This window comes from Cervus elaphus, chromosome 2, assembly GCF_910594005.1.
Source record: "Cervus elaphus chromosome 2, mCerEla1.1, whole genome shotgun sequence".
Lineage (NCBI taxonomy): Eukaryota > Metazoa > Chordata > Mammalia > Artiodactyla > Cervidae > Cervus > Cervus elaphus.
Window position 1 is genome coordinate 42,430,375 of NC_057816.1, and position 14,726 is coordinate 42,445,100.

The window sequence follows — 14,726 nt, forward strand, 5'->3', positions numbered from 1 at the left end:
TTCAGTTGTATCCGACTCTCTGTGACCCTACGGGCTGTAGCCCGCCAGGCTCCTGTGTGTCCATGGGATTCTCTCGGCAAGAACACTGGAGTGGGTTGCCATGCCCTCCTTCAGGGAATCTTCCCAACCCAGAGATAAAACCACCATCTCTTATGTCTTGTGCATTGGTAGGAAGCTTCTTTAAGACTAGCACCACCTAGGAAGTCATTTTTATTGGATAATTTAAGCCATTTTTGTTTAAATAGTAATTGATCTGTAGAGATTTAACATTGTAGTTTTGTTGTTTTCTGGCTGTTTTGTAGACTTTGTTCCTTGCTTCCTCTCTTGCTATCTTCTGATATGATTTGGTCAACTTTTCTAGTCATATTCTTTGACCCTTTTACCAGACTTTTTTGTGTATCTACTACTGATTTTTCCTTTGTGGTTACCATGAGGGCTTCCTAGGTGGCTCAGTGGTAAGGAATCTGTCTGCCAATGCAGAAAACACAGGTTTGATCCTTGGGAAGGGAAGATCCCCTGGAGAAGGGCATGGCAACTCACTCGAGTATTCTTGCCTGGAAAACCCCAGGGACAGAGGAGCCTGGCGGGCTACAGTCCATGGGCTTCCAAAGAGTCGGACATAACTGAGCATGAACACATAGTACTATTAAGACTTACATAAAATGTTACATTTGTCACATCTTATTTTAAGCTGATAACAACTTTACTTTCAACATCATACAGTAATTTTAGACTTTTACTTCTCCCCCCTTACATTTTAGGTTACTAATGTTATAATTTCCATATTTTTATATTATGCATCCAATATCAAATCACTGTAGTTATGGTTATTTTACTGTTGGTTTTAAAACTTTTAACCTTGAGTTGTAAGTGAACTATGCACCATCATTACAGTATTAGAGAATCTGACTTTGACTATGCACCTACCATTACCAGGGAATTTTTCACATTCATATGTTTTTACAATGTTAATTAACATCTTTCTACTTAAAGAACACCTGTTAGCATTTCTTATAAGGCAAACCTAGTGGTGATGAACTTTAGATACTATTTTGGAAAGTCTTTATCTCTTCATTTCGGGTGGACAGTTTCCGCCTCTGATTAGAGGTCTCTGGCTGCGTTCCCTGGCAGGGCAGGGCCACTGCTGGATTTCTAGACTGGACGGGGCTGTGGGCTTGACTCGGTAATTTCTCCTGGTCATGTAGAATCTTAGGCTGTGATTCTCAACCATACGGTACCACTGAGTGACCTCTGTATAGGCAGGGCTTCATATTTGTTTCCCTGCGTGAGTGGGGCTTTAGAACAAGCTCCAAGGCCAGCATAACCCACTGTGACTTGAGCCAGGCTGAGCTGCCCACCGGGCTCCCTGAGCAAACATCGCGCCTGGCTCAGCTCTGCAGATGGACAGAGTGTCTGGGTGGACTCTCCACGGGGGCCCAGGTGCAAGGAGCAATGTGTTCTGCAGAGATCTGAGGACTAGTTGCTTCCCCAACCGTCCTTCTCAGTTTCTGTCTGATCCTCGGTGTCAAGTCGCACAGATTTCCCGGTAAGCTATGAGGACAGGACCCAAGTGTCCCTGCTGGGAAGTGTCCCACAACACTTAGGGAGCAGGACACCCCCCTCCCTGGGGCTCCTTCTTTCCCACTGGAGAAGCTATAGGCTCCGAGAGGCCCTCTCACTGCGGTTAGTACTCGCTTGTCTGCGGAAGAGGTGACAAAGTCAGAGTGTAACTGCTCCTCTTAACCTTCCCTCGGGGTCCTTCACAGTCTCTGTGCTCTGGGAAGAGGGGAGGACTTTAGCCTCATTCCTAGGCTCTAAGATTTTCACACTGCTGTCTTACCTATGGATAGTTGCTAATTGGGCTTCTTGGAGCACAACGGAAATAAAGAACTGCCTATGTCTCCATCCTGAGGTGACACTCTGGCCAGCAGTTTCGTTTCTATAGAAATTTTACATGAACATGATACAGTTCAATCTACAGTTTTGATAGATGGTTCTTCTCTAATGTAAAGAAAGGCAGGTAAACTTACTAGGAAGTCTCTGCAATAACTTAGGTGAGGACTGATGAGGGTTTGAAAAAAAGAAGTGATCACAGGGTGAAAAGTAATGGACTATGATTTTCTCCAGTTAGATGCCCAGGAGTGGGATTGCTGGGTCATAGTGTAATTCTATTTTTAGTTTATTAATGAACCCCCATGCTGTTCTCCCTAGTGGCTGTATCAATTTACATTCTCACCAACACTGAAAGAGGGTTCACTTTTCTCCACAAAAGAGCATTTACTGTTTGAAGATTCTTTTGATGATGGCCTTGCTGACTGGTGTGAGGTGATAGTCATTATAGTTTTGATTTGTATTTCTCTAATAATTAATGATGTTGAGTATTTTCTCATGTTCTTGTTGCCCATATGTATGTCTTCTTTGGAGAAATGTCCATTTAGGTCTTCTGCCCATTTTTTGATTGGGTTCTTTTTTTGTTATTGAACTGCATGAACTGTTTATATATTTTTGAGATTAACCCCTTGTCAGTTGCTTCATTTGCAAATATTTTCTCCCATTCTAAGGGTTGTCTTTTCATCTTGTTTGTGGATTCCTTTGCTGTGCAAAAGCTTAGGTCCCATTTTTTGTTTGTTTGTTTTCCATTACTCTAGGAGGTAGGTCAAAAAGGATCTTGCTGTGATTTATGTTCAAGAGGGTTCTGCCTATGTTTTCCTCTAAGAGTTTTATAATATCGGCCTTACATTTAGGTCTCTAATTCATTTTAAGTTTATTTTTGTGCATGATATTAGGGAATGTTATAATTTCATTCTTTCACATGTAGCTGTCCAGTTTTCCCAGCATTACTGATTGAAGAGACTATCTTTTCTCCTTTGTATATTCTTACCCCCTTTGTCATAGATTGGTGACCTTAGGTCCATGGGTTTATCTCTGGGCTTTCAATCCTTCTCCATTGATCTGTATTTCTATTTTTGTGCGAGTCTCATACTGTTTTGAGCATTTCAATTCACCCCAGTAGTTCACTGCAGCACTATTTACAGTTGCCAGGCATGGGAGCAATCTAAATATCCATCAACAGAAGAATGGATAAAGAAGATGTGGTATGTATTAATAATATACAATTATATTACTCAGCCATAGAAAGGAATGAAACGGCAATTTGCAGTGATGTGGATGGACCTAGAGACTATCATACAGAGTGAAGTGAGTCAGAAAGAGAAGAACAAATACTGTATAATATCACTTATATGCGGAATCTAGAGAAATGACACAGATGAACTTATTTGCAAAGCAGGCATAGAATCACAGATGTAGAGAACGGATGTATGGATACCGGAGGGGGTGAGAGGGGTGGGATGAGATGGAAGAACGGGACTGACATGCGTGCACGGCTGTATATAAAATACATGGTGAACAGGAACATACAGTACAGCCCCGGGGACTCTCCTCATTGCGCAGTGTGACCTAAGTGGGAAGGAAACCCAAAGAAGAGTGGACATATGTGCACACACAGCTGGTTCACTTTGCTGTGCAGCAGAAACGAACACAATGTTGTAAAGTAACTCTACTTCAATAACTTTTTTTTTAAGCAGGACATTGAGGTCCCAATGCTCCCTCTTCAGTCATGAGAACAAGGGAATGACACTGAGACAGAAAGAGACCAAGTAGGTTTATATATAACCACAGAAAGAGAACTTCACATAAGTCTTAAGATCAGTTGAAATAAATCTGACAGACGTTGAAGATTACATACTTTTGAATACATTTAGTTAAGTGGTTCAGAAACTCTATGTAAGAACAAAATAATTTAAAAAATCAAACATATTTCTAGCTGCCTGTGCACAATGGAGCCAGCAAGAGCCAGGAACTGGTGTTGTAAATGCTAACAGGTCAGAACAAGTTCAATACATTTTTAAAAACTTTGGCAAGATATAACATATAAACAAAGAAATAAAAGTTGCAATGGAATAAATGGAGGTAAATATATTTTTTAAAAGAAGAAAGTAATGGACTAAAGTAAGAAATACTATTTTAGAGGTTCAAAGAGACAGTGTTATTGATTAATATTCTTTGGAGTGTAAGGCAGGAAAAGGAGTCTAGAATGACCAGATTTTCTTACTTGAGTGATCAGTACCATTTACTATTGAGAAATGTGTGCTAGCGTAGTTCAGTTTTACATATGTTGACTTTGAATAATTTGTGAGACATTCAAGTGGATTATGTCAAGAATACAGTTACACATATAATCTGAAACTTAAAGAGAAATCTGGCCTGAGATATTTCATTTAAATGTTAACAAATCGATACTTTGTAGAACTAATAGAAGAAATGTGATCACCCAGTGAGAGTGTTCTGCATGATACAAGTTTAGTCATAAGTGTAGAAGTCCAGATAATACAAATACTTAAGGAATATGTAGGAAAGAAGATACTGTTTTAGGAACCTGATAAAGGAGAGGTGTAGAGGGGAGAGAATACGTGTGGAGAGTAGTGACGGGGAGCCGAGTGCTACCACAAAGCCAAGAAAGGCAAGAGCTTTACAAGGGCCAAGACCGCTGGCAATGTCAGATCTAGCAGAGGACACAGGGTTTAAAACTGCTTTTAGAATCTGGCAGCACGATTGGGAAGTTTTGGTGGAGAGGTAAAGACAGAAGCCAGATTTTACTGGAGGAGGCACTGGAAGAAGTGAGGAAGAAGACAGAGCTGATGCAGATCATGACAGAATAGAGCTGTATGTTTTTATCTAGTAATACTACACAGTTTAGAAATAGGGCTGCAGAGGTGAATTACAGAACAGATTTTGCTAAATGATCAGGTTTGTGAGAGATTTGATGATCTGGCTGAGAAAGTGGTTTGAATAATTAACTGTGGCATGGGATCCTTAAAGTCTGACTGGCCTGGGAAGAGCTGAGATACTGGAGAAAATGGAGAAATTGTAAAACAAGGGCATTCTCTGAGAGCAAGGGCATATAAAAAGGCAAATAAAATAAGAGATGGTAAAAGCAAAATCAAGAGTTGATAAAAGGGTGCTTATTTAGAGAGTTGTTGTCTAGTTGCTAAGTTGTGTTTGACTTTTTTTGTGACCCCATGGATTGTAGCCTGCCAGGCTCCTCTGTCCATGGTATTTTCCATGCAAGGATACCAGAGTGAAATTTCCTCCAGTAATTTCCTTCTCCAGGGGATCTTCCCAACGCAGGGATCAAACTGATGTCTCCTACATTGGCAGGCAGATTCTTTATCACGGAGTCACCTGGAAGCCCCTATTCAGAGAGCAGGATACTGCAATTATGATTTTTAGGTGATGCAAGAATTGAAGATGTGCCATTCCGCATGGGGCAACATAGATTGGACACTTATTTCCTTACCCATCATGCAACACTATTCTTTTCAATAAAATTTCACTTCAACAAATTCTCTTAAGCACCTATAGATTATGTTAGATTAACAGAAATTTTACTTGAACAGGCATAAGTAAGCAAGATTTTAATAACAAGGAAAAATTTTGTTATTATTCTTACTTGTTCATTTGTTGAGTTGTTTTAACCCAATCTGATGCTCATTTGATGGACAGAATATTTTTGTCTAACCTGGTATATGATCCTCTGGTCTTCTCTGCTAACCAAAAGCACTGATGGTATCTGTTTAGCAGAGCACTTGGGATTTTGCACAAACAAGCACACGCATTGATACACATACTAACACATGCAAACACAGTTATATACTTGCACATGCATACATGGATGTCACATACACTTTCATAAGGAAACAAAACCTGACATTTTCACCTCATTTGAGATATTATTCCTCATAGGATACTTTTTAAATGGGCAAACAGAAAATCATTGTTCCAAAGAGCTGGGACAACATGATGATCTGCAGTTGTGAAATTACTGGCAATGAGGAGTACAAGATTTTAGTCACAATCCAATACAGAAGGGTCAACAACAACAACCATGTAATCAACATTGTGAATTGAGGCAGTTTACTCATTTTGCGCTGGACCTGTGTCTCTTATTAAAGTCGCCCTAGAGAAGCCTGGCAACTTAAAAGTAATTTATTTCTGAGAACTAGACTCATTTCTTCCTCATCTTACCAAATTCATTTATTACAGATGTCTATTAGGTTAATGAAATCATTTTTCTAGCTTGCTATTGCCCCTAAATGGTTTAAATGTACTAGCTGTGCATGCCTGAATATCCAGTTAGAGCAGAAGTCATGTTTCAGAGGTAGAAAGGGAGGGGAAAAAGCATTCAGGGAAATGTTATTTTATGTTTAGTAGAAAATACGAATCAGACAATAAGAACAGAGAAGAGGTGGACAGGGCCAAATGGTTCATAATTTAATATTTGTAATTTCACACCAAGAAATACCACACTATTAAGACAAGGAGTGTAATTGTCAAGCATCTATGTGGGACTGTGTTGCAACGTTTGTAATAAGCAGATGTGAGGCCAGGATCATCTAGAGAGAAGCACTGGAGCGCGGCGGGCGGAGGGCCGGTCCGCGCCGGGTAAGCGGGCTGTGTCCTCCAGCGATGGCTGAGTGGGGCTGGGGCTGCAGGCGGGGCCGGGCCGCGTGCTCCGCGCTCCCGGGCTTCACAGCGCTCTGCCCACCGGAGGCGAGAGTCAGCGAGACTGCAGAGAAATCAGACATTCCTGTTGGCGCCATAAATACCTATGGATTATGGCAGGAAAAGTGAAGTGTGTCACTGACATCGAGGAGTCGGTGCTGATAAATAACTCTGAGAAGAGAGGATGGGTCCGTGACAGAAAACAAGGACTGGAATTTCTACTGGTGTCTGTCGCCGGGCCTCAGGAAGACTTGTACAAGGATGAGCGTGCAGACCATCCACAATGTCTTTAGTGTCGAAACTGGCCACTGGCTCTCAGATGATCAAATAGTCAACCATTTCCCGAACCACTATGAGCTGACACGGCGAGGACCTGATGGTGAAGAACATCAAGAGATACAGGAAGGAGCTGGAGAAGGAAGGGAGCCCGCTGGCGGAGAAGGACCAAAGCGGGACGTACCTCTACCTGGACTGTGTCCCCGTCACCTACATGCTGCCCGCCGACTACAACCTGTTCTTGGAGGAGTCTGGAAAAGCCCCTCGAGTACCTGGATTATGAAACCTTGTGGCAAAGCCCAGGGAAAGGGCATCTTCCTGGTCAACAAGCTCTTGCAGATCAAAAAGTGGTCCCGGGGCAGCAAAACATCTTCGTTCGAGACTCGGCCCACCAAGGAAGCCTACGTGATCTCTGTGCATTAACCACCCGTTACTGATCGGCGGCAGGAAGTCCGACCTGCGCCTGTAAGTCTGGTGTCTGCGTACCGCCCCCTGCGCTGCTCCATGTGTAAGCTTGGACTTGGCCGCTTCTGCGCAGTGAAATGCACCCCGAGCACCAGTGAGCTGGACAGCATGTTTGCCCACCTCACCAGTGTCGCCATTCAGAAACACGGGGAGGACTACAACCACATCCGGGGGGTGAGTGGACCGTGCACAACCCGCGGCTCTACCTGGAGAGCACCCGAGGCAAGGAGGTGACCAGCAAGATGTTTGAGGAGCTCCGCTGCATCATCGTGCAGCCCCCGAAGGCGGTGGCGCCCGTGAGGAACAGCGACGAGCACTGCTTTGAGCGCTACGGATACGACATCATCATCGAGGACAAGCTGGAGCCCTGGCTGATGGAGGTAAACGCGTCCCCGTCCCTCACCTCCAGCACGGCCAACGACCGAATCCTGAAGTACAGCCTGATCAACGACACTCTCAACATCGCGGGCCCTAACGGTGGAATTCCAGACTGTAAATGGAACAAGTCACCCCCAAAGGAAGCCCTCGACGATTATGAAATCCTGTAGGACGAGGAGCTGGCGAGGGCGACGGGGCTGACCGAGAGCTGAGAAGTCGGCTGAGCCAGTCGCTGGGGCCCAGAGGGAGCCGATTGAGAGATGACGGGAGGACCATCCTCACCACCTGGAAGTGACCGCCGGCAAGAGCAAGACTTACAGCCCGGACCGGTCAGAACCTGTCACCACGCTGGACTTAACGAAGACAAGAATTTTGGAATTTCCTTTTTCTAGAGCTTTTTTTTTTCTTTTCCTAAACCCTGTAGATAAATAAAGGCACTTCTTTGAAAGGTTAAAAGAAAGAGAGAGAGAGAGAGAAGCCCTGAGAGGACTCAGAGAAGTATGGGGGAAGCTTGTCATTCATATGGTGGATCTAAGAAATATCAGAGTGCAATGGAGACTCCTTCTGCACCGCATCGGGATGGGGAAGGGGTGCTGAGGGTCACTGACCTCTGCTGCACTGTAGACAGGTGACCACTTTCTCCTGGAACACCTCTTATCCTGTGCTAACATTCTCTTCCTGACCCACTCCTCACTGCCCCCTGCCTTCTTGATCCTCTGAGCAAGGCTTTCTGCTTACACCTCCACCTTACATATTAGTTCTCATTGGGGTTTTATCCTTTTAAATAGAGATATAATTGACATTATATTAGTTTCAGGTATACAACATAATGATCCAATACTTGTATTCACTGTGAAATGATCACAAATTCTAGTTATGTCCATCACCACACATAGTTACAGAGTTTAGTGTGTGTAATGGAAACTTTCAAGATCTATTCTCTTAGCAACTTTCAAATATGCAAAACAGTATTATAACTGTAGTCAAAATGCTATACATTATGCATTATACCCCCATGACTGACTGACTTTATAACTGGAAACTTGTACCATTTGACTCCCTTCACCCATTTCACCCACCCAAGCCGCCCCCACCTCTGGTGACCACCAGTCTGTTCTTTGTATCTATGATTTTCTGTTTAGATTCCACATTTAAGTGAGATCATATAGTGTATGTCTTTCTCTGTTTGAATTATTTCACTTAGCCTAATGCCTCCACGGTTCATCCATGTTGATGAAAACAGCAAATCTCACTCTTTTTTATAGCTTAATAATATTCCATTGTGTGTGTATGTATGTGTGTATATGCATATATATATATATATATATATATATATATATATATATATGTCACAAAAGACACAATGTCTTTTGTCTTTGGTATTTTTTACCTGTGCTTTATTTTCATAATTATTTATTTTTGGTTCTGTTGGGTCTTCGTTGCTGCATGGGCTTTTCTCAAGTTGTGGCCAGTGGGCACCAGTCTCTAGTTGCGGTGCATGGGCTTCTCACTGCAGTGGCTTCTCCTGTTGCAGAGCAACAGGCTCTGGGTTGTGCCAGCTTCAGTAGTTGCAGCACATGGGCTCAGTAGTTGCAGCTCCTGGGGTTTAGAGCAGCAGCTCAGTAGTTGTGGTCCAAGAGCTTAGTTGCTCTGCTGCATGTGGGAACTTCCCGGATCAGGGATTGAACCCGTATCTCCTGCACTGGTGGGTGGCTTATTTACCACTGACCCATCAGGGGAAGCATTATCTCTACTTTCAGATAGCCTCTCATTTACATTTCATGCTGTAACTTCAACTTCTGTTTTTTTTTCTAATTACTTCTAAATCTCTGAGTCCAACTTTATTATTCTTCCCACTCTCAATCAGAGGATTTCACACCTATGAGATAGGTGAACCCAAGCTTCCCCCAGTACAGCTTGACCCAAACTACAGTCCTCATCATTTCCCCCTACAGAAAGTGGTTGCCTTTTCTGCTGTGTGTCTCTAGATGGGTTCTACCATTATTCCTTCAGTTGTTTAAACCAGAGCCTTAGGGTGTGGGTAGTGTCACTGTTCCTTACCAAAGATCTTCTCCTTCCAGAGACAGAGTCATGGTGACTCCATGCCCTCACTATCTTGAGAATCTACTCCTTTTCCTATAATCATCCCAGAGATGAGTTTATTTAGGAATCCATCCTCTCTCATGGAATAGGTGCTGCATGTCTTCCTTTGCTGTTATCAGCGAGATTGATAAAACACACACTTAATAATACTACACCTCTATATGAGCATTTTCTTTGGCTCTCTTTGCCTTTAAATGAAGTGCAGACTCCTTGACAATCACCAGTCACATAAGATCTTTCATTATATTGTCTTTCCTTAGTCTCTCATCATTCTCCTGTTCTTTTTATATGCCTTGATTAAGGTCTCAGAAAACATCATGGTTTCTTGCTAATTCTCCCAACAGCTAGTTTTAATAATCATTCATGGTTGCTTAGTCACATTCTTCTTGCTTCATTTTATTAACTTCTACCTACCTGTTTTTCTAACCTCGTGTCAGAGCCTTCTCTTCTAAGCATTTTGTGACTCATCCAATCTGAAAGAAATATGCATTTTGTACCTTACACTCTCAGTGTCTAATTCCAATTTAACATGCATTGCATTGCATTGCATTTTTATATGCTTTTCTTCGAGAAATGGTGAAATTCTGAAGATGGTGTTTTAGCTCCATAAGTCCAGCACATAAGCCATTGCTTGTCACTAAAACAGGGACCCATAGTAGTGAGTAACAGGAAGGAGAATGGCAGTTGTTGAAGAAGGGCATTGTTGTCAGACGGAAAAGAGAGATACGCTAGCAATTTAAATGGATGATGATTTTGGAAAATAGATTGAGGTTTAAGGCCTTTGGGGGATTAAGAGAGGAAATCATATTTTCTGTCTTCAAGAAAATGAGTCTTCTTGGTTGATAGACTTTTGGTTCACAAACTAATTTAGAACAACCTAAGGCTATCTGTTGTGCTTCCCTGGCGACTCAGATGGTAAAGAATCTGCCCATAGTGCAGGAGACCCGGATTCAATCCCTGGGTCAGGAAGATCCCCTGAAGGGAATGGCGACCACTCCAGTATTCTTGCCAGGAGAATTCCATGGACAGAGGAACCTGATGGGCTACAGTCAATGAGACTGCAAAGAATTGGACACGACTGAGCAATTAACACACACAAGGCTATCTGTAAGCAAATGACAACTGTTATGATACACATTAAAAGAAAAGTTTAGCTTTTATTTCCAATATTCTGGGAGGTGGGTCATAGGAAGCTGTGGTACATATACACCATGGAATATTACTCAGCCATTAAAAAGAATTCATTTGAATCAGTTCTAATGAGATGGATGAAACTGGAGCCCATTATACAGAGTGAAGTAAGCCAGAAAGATAAAGAACATTACAGCATACTAACACATATATATGGAATTTAGAAAGATGGTAACGATAACCCTATATGCAAAACAGAAAAAGAGACACAGAAGTACAGAACAGACTTTTGGACTCTGTGGGAGAAGGTGAGGGTAGGATGTTTCGAAAGAATAACATGTATATTATCTATGGTGAAACAGATCACCAGCCCAGGTGGGATGCATGAGACAAGTGCTCTGACCTGGTGCACTGGGAAGACCCAGAGGAATCGGGTGGAGAGGGAGGTGGGAGGGGGGATCGGGATGGGGAATACGTGTAACTCTATGGCTGATTCATATCAATGTATGACAAAACCCACTGAAATGTTGTGAAGTGATTAGCCTCCAACTAATAAATAAATAAATAAAAGAAAAAAAATAAAAGAGAAGTTTAGCAATAGGGAATATTTACAGGAATAAGGATAGGTGAGGAAGGCTCTAAAGAAAAGAAAGGACTTGAACTGAGTCTTGACACATCCATAGGTTTTGCATAGGATGAGAAAAAAAATTTTTTTTCAGGCAAAGAGGCCATCAGGTACAAGGAAGGAGATTTTTATGGCATGTGTGAGTAGTGCTAAGAATTCCATTTTAACTATTACATTTATGAGGATCCAGATTCTCTCCAAAGATTCTGTCCCACAACTATAACTATTTTCCTGATGGTTCTATCTAGGTGTGTCCCATCCTCATCTGAAACTCTAGACTGAAACTCATCTTCTTTCTTTCCTAGTCAGTTTCTCTGTCTCGACTTTTGAGTCACCCAGACTTCAGAGCTTGGACCCATTCTCACACATCCCTGACAAAGTCAGGTAATGGTTTGGGCACATAACAGGCATTCTATAAATGCTTGTTGAATCAACAAAAGAATTGGGAGTCTAGTGTGGCCATGTGAAGGTTAAACACAGGGATGATGGATTGAGTTTGGAAATGCAGAAGGAATAGCTAGTCATAACTGAGGATCTGGACATCCTCACGTGCAAGAGAATCAAACAGTGTTTGGACAGAGAAACATCAGGTTCTGGGAACTGCAGCTCTGTTTTCAAGAACCCTTGGATAAAAGCCCTGAGGTTAATTATAACGAAGAACTTGGCAACTGGGCTCATTAGGAAAATCAAAGTATTTTATCCTTTAGGGAATTTACCAGCATTCCATAAAACTTAATTTAATGTCTTGAATTTTATCATAACACTCTCATAAAATTCAGTCTATCTAATTCAGTGTTTTATTCCCCTAATTGATTGGTTTTATAACCATGATTGACTGGAGTTCTACTCTAATCCCCTCCAGAAGAATTGAGTGAGCTATAAAATTCTCCAAAGGACATTATTAATTCATTCTTCAATGATTATATGTAAACTTAACAAACCTTTATTAGGCACTTACTATATATCTATGCTATCATTTGAATTACAATGACAAATAACACATTCATTATCCTCCTTCATTCCCACCCCACCCACACTTAAGTTCCTTGGGGACAGGTATTATATCTTTTTTATACTTATATCCCAGTATTTGACAAATAGTAAACAATAAATATATATTGAATTAACGGATGACAAATTAAGCATTATAAATGCTATGATTTATATATGCACAGGATGCAATAGGAAGTATAAGAATAATGACTTTTTTATTACTTATTTTTACTTATTACCTAGAATAGTGTATTTCAGAGAGCAGATTTTCAATTTAATTGGTATTTTTTAGATGAGTAAGTGAATGAAACACAGTGAAATCCTAAACTAAAATACTCCATTACTATCAAGCTGCTAGATAATAAATGTGATTAAAGTGGAAATTCATTAATTTAATCAACACCAATTTATTTTTTTTAGAACCTACTGTGTGCTAGGCAAAGCACTTAATGTGTGTGGTCAAGTGGTGACCAAGACATGGTCACTTTTGTTGAAAGAACTCAGTGGTTATTCATCTGAAATTATATAAAAGCAACATGTATTTGAGAAATGAAAATAATCTCTTCTCATTACCAAATTGCTTTAACACATACTTGAAATCTGTGGAAATGCAGTTATAATAATTGAGATAACAAGTTGCTATATAAGTTAATTAATAACTTAAAATTTTTTTTTGGTGGACAACCCATAGTTACATTTTTATTTACACTAATGTCCAATAAAGTTAATTTTACTATATGCATTTATGTGACTAGAGGCATGTGTGTGTGCACACGCGCACACACACACACACACACACACACACACACTGTCCTCTCTTTTTAGTCGTACGTTTGCAGCATTATTCAAAAGCCCTAACTTATAATGGGCAGTGTTTTCTTGTCACTATCACTCCTGTCCTCCCCTGTAACAAACACAACTCCAAGGTTATGTGCCTGTTGGTTTCCCTTGTTGTCACAGTTATTGATTGAGGTAACCTCAGTTAATATAATTAAACTTTATTTTTCTCCTTTGCTGGGAATTGTGGGATGCACACATTCTCTTTGTCCATGTGGACAATGTCACATGAGATTGTAAAGCTGCTAAATGTTATTCTTCCACCATGAGAAACAAGCCTGAGAGTGGAACTAAACTATGAAGGGTCCCTAAGAAAGAGAGTCAGAGTCCTGGTCACACCATACAAAGTCCTGACCACCTTGGACTTCTTAATTACACAAAATAATCAATCCTCTTTAATGCTGAAGTCAGTCTATGTTGAATTATGTGCTATTTGCATAAAAAACAAAAACATTAAATGCTACAAGTAGGTGTTACATTGAAACGTGGCTGTTAATTCTTCATTGATCATAAGACTGTGTCTTTGTGCTTGATTTGCTATGTTAAATGTTTAATTGGAAGAAAGAGAATTTAATTTTACTGAACACTAAAAATTGGCAAATTTTTAGATTAGTGGTGCATATTATCATGTTAGATGAATGTTATTACTGCTTCCAGATAATCAGCTACTGACAATTATGCTGTATATGTTTCAAACTATTAGAATTAACAAATAGCATTGATAATGAACTTGTGATCTGTACTAAAAGTACAACCCACAGAAGATTGTGGACTTAGAAACATGATGGTTTGTAATCGGTCTAGCAGCCCTTCCTGAACCTCCCCTTGTTTTTCCAGTATCACAGCCACACCATCCAAATGGCTGCTTCTTCAGTCTGCTATCAGCACTCATTTTCCAGCTTTTTTAATACATTTCAGCAATTGGCAAATTCTTTCCTCTCTATAATTTTCTCCTTTATCTATAAATTCCTTCATTCAACACATTTATTTAGCAGCTCCTAAATGCTATGCAATGAACTTACATACAAACACCCAATATAACAGAAAAGATATATTTGAGGCCCTAACAGTGAATACAAATATTAACATCAAGATCACATAATAATTTTTAATTACAAATTGATTGCAAGAAGGAAAAGAAGTACAATGAAGAAATATGAGAAGCTGACTTGACCCTGTCTCGGGAACAGGAAGACTTCCATAAAGCCAGTGTTTAATCTGAGCTCAAAAGATGAGTGATAATTAACCAAGTAATGAAATATGCCAGTAATAATTAGCCAAGTAAAGCCATATCCTAGGAAGAAGTATCCCATTTGAAGTCATTATTTGAAGTGCTTAAGATAGGAAGGAACAG

The 14,726-nt window shown here is 40.7% G+C and overlaps 1 protein-coding gene, 1 long non-coding RNA gene and 1 pseudogene across 4 annotated transcripts in view; 2 read left to right on the forward strand and 1 right to left on the reverse strand.

Moving 5' to 3' along the window:
• GRM5 (glutamate metabotropic receptor 5) overlaps positions 1-14,726 on the reverse strand; it is a 597,259-nt gene that overhangs the window by 194,668 nt on the left and 387,865 nt on the right. The window lies entirely within an intron of this gene.
• The window catches only part of LOC122676914, a 262,627-nt gene that overhangs the window by 190,026 nt on the left and 57,875 nt on the right, over positions 1-14,726 (forward strand). The gene's annotated exons all lie outside the window — the stretch shown is intronic.
• Positions 5,911-8,182, forward strand: LOC122676905 (annotated as a pseudogene).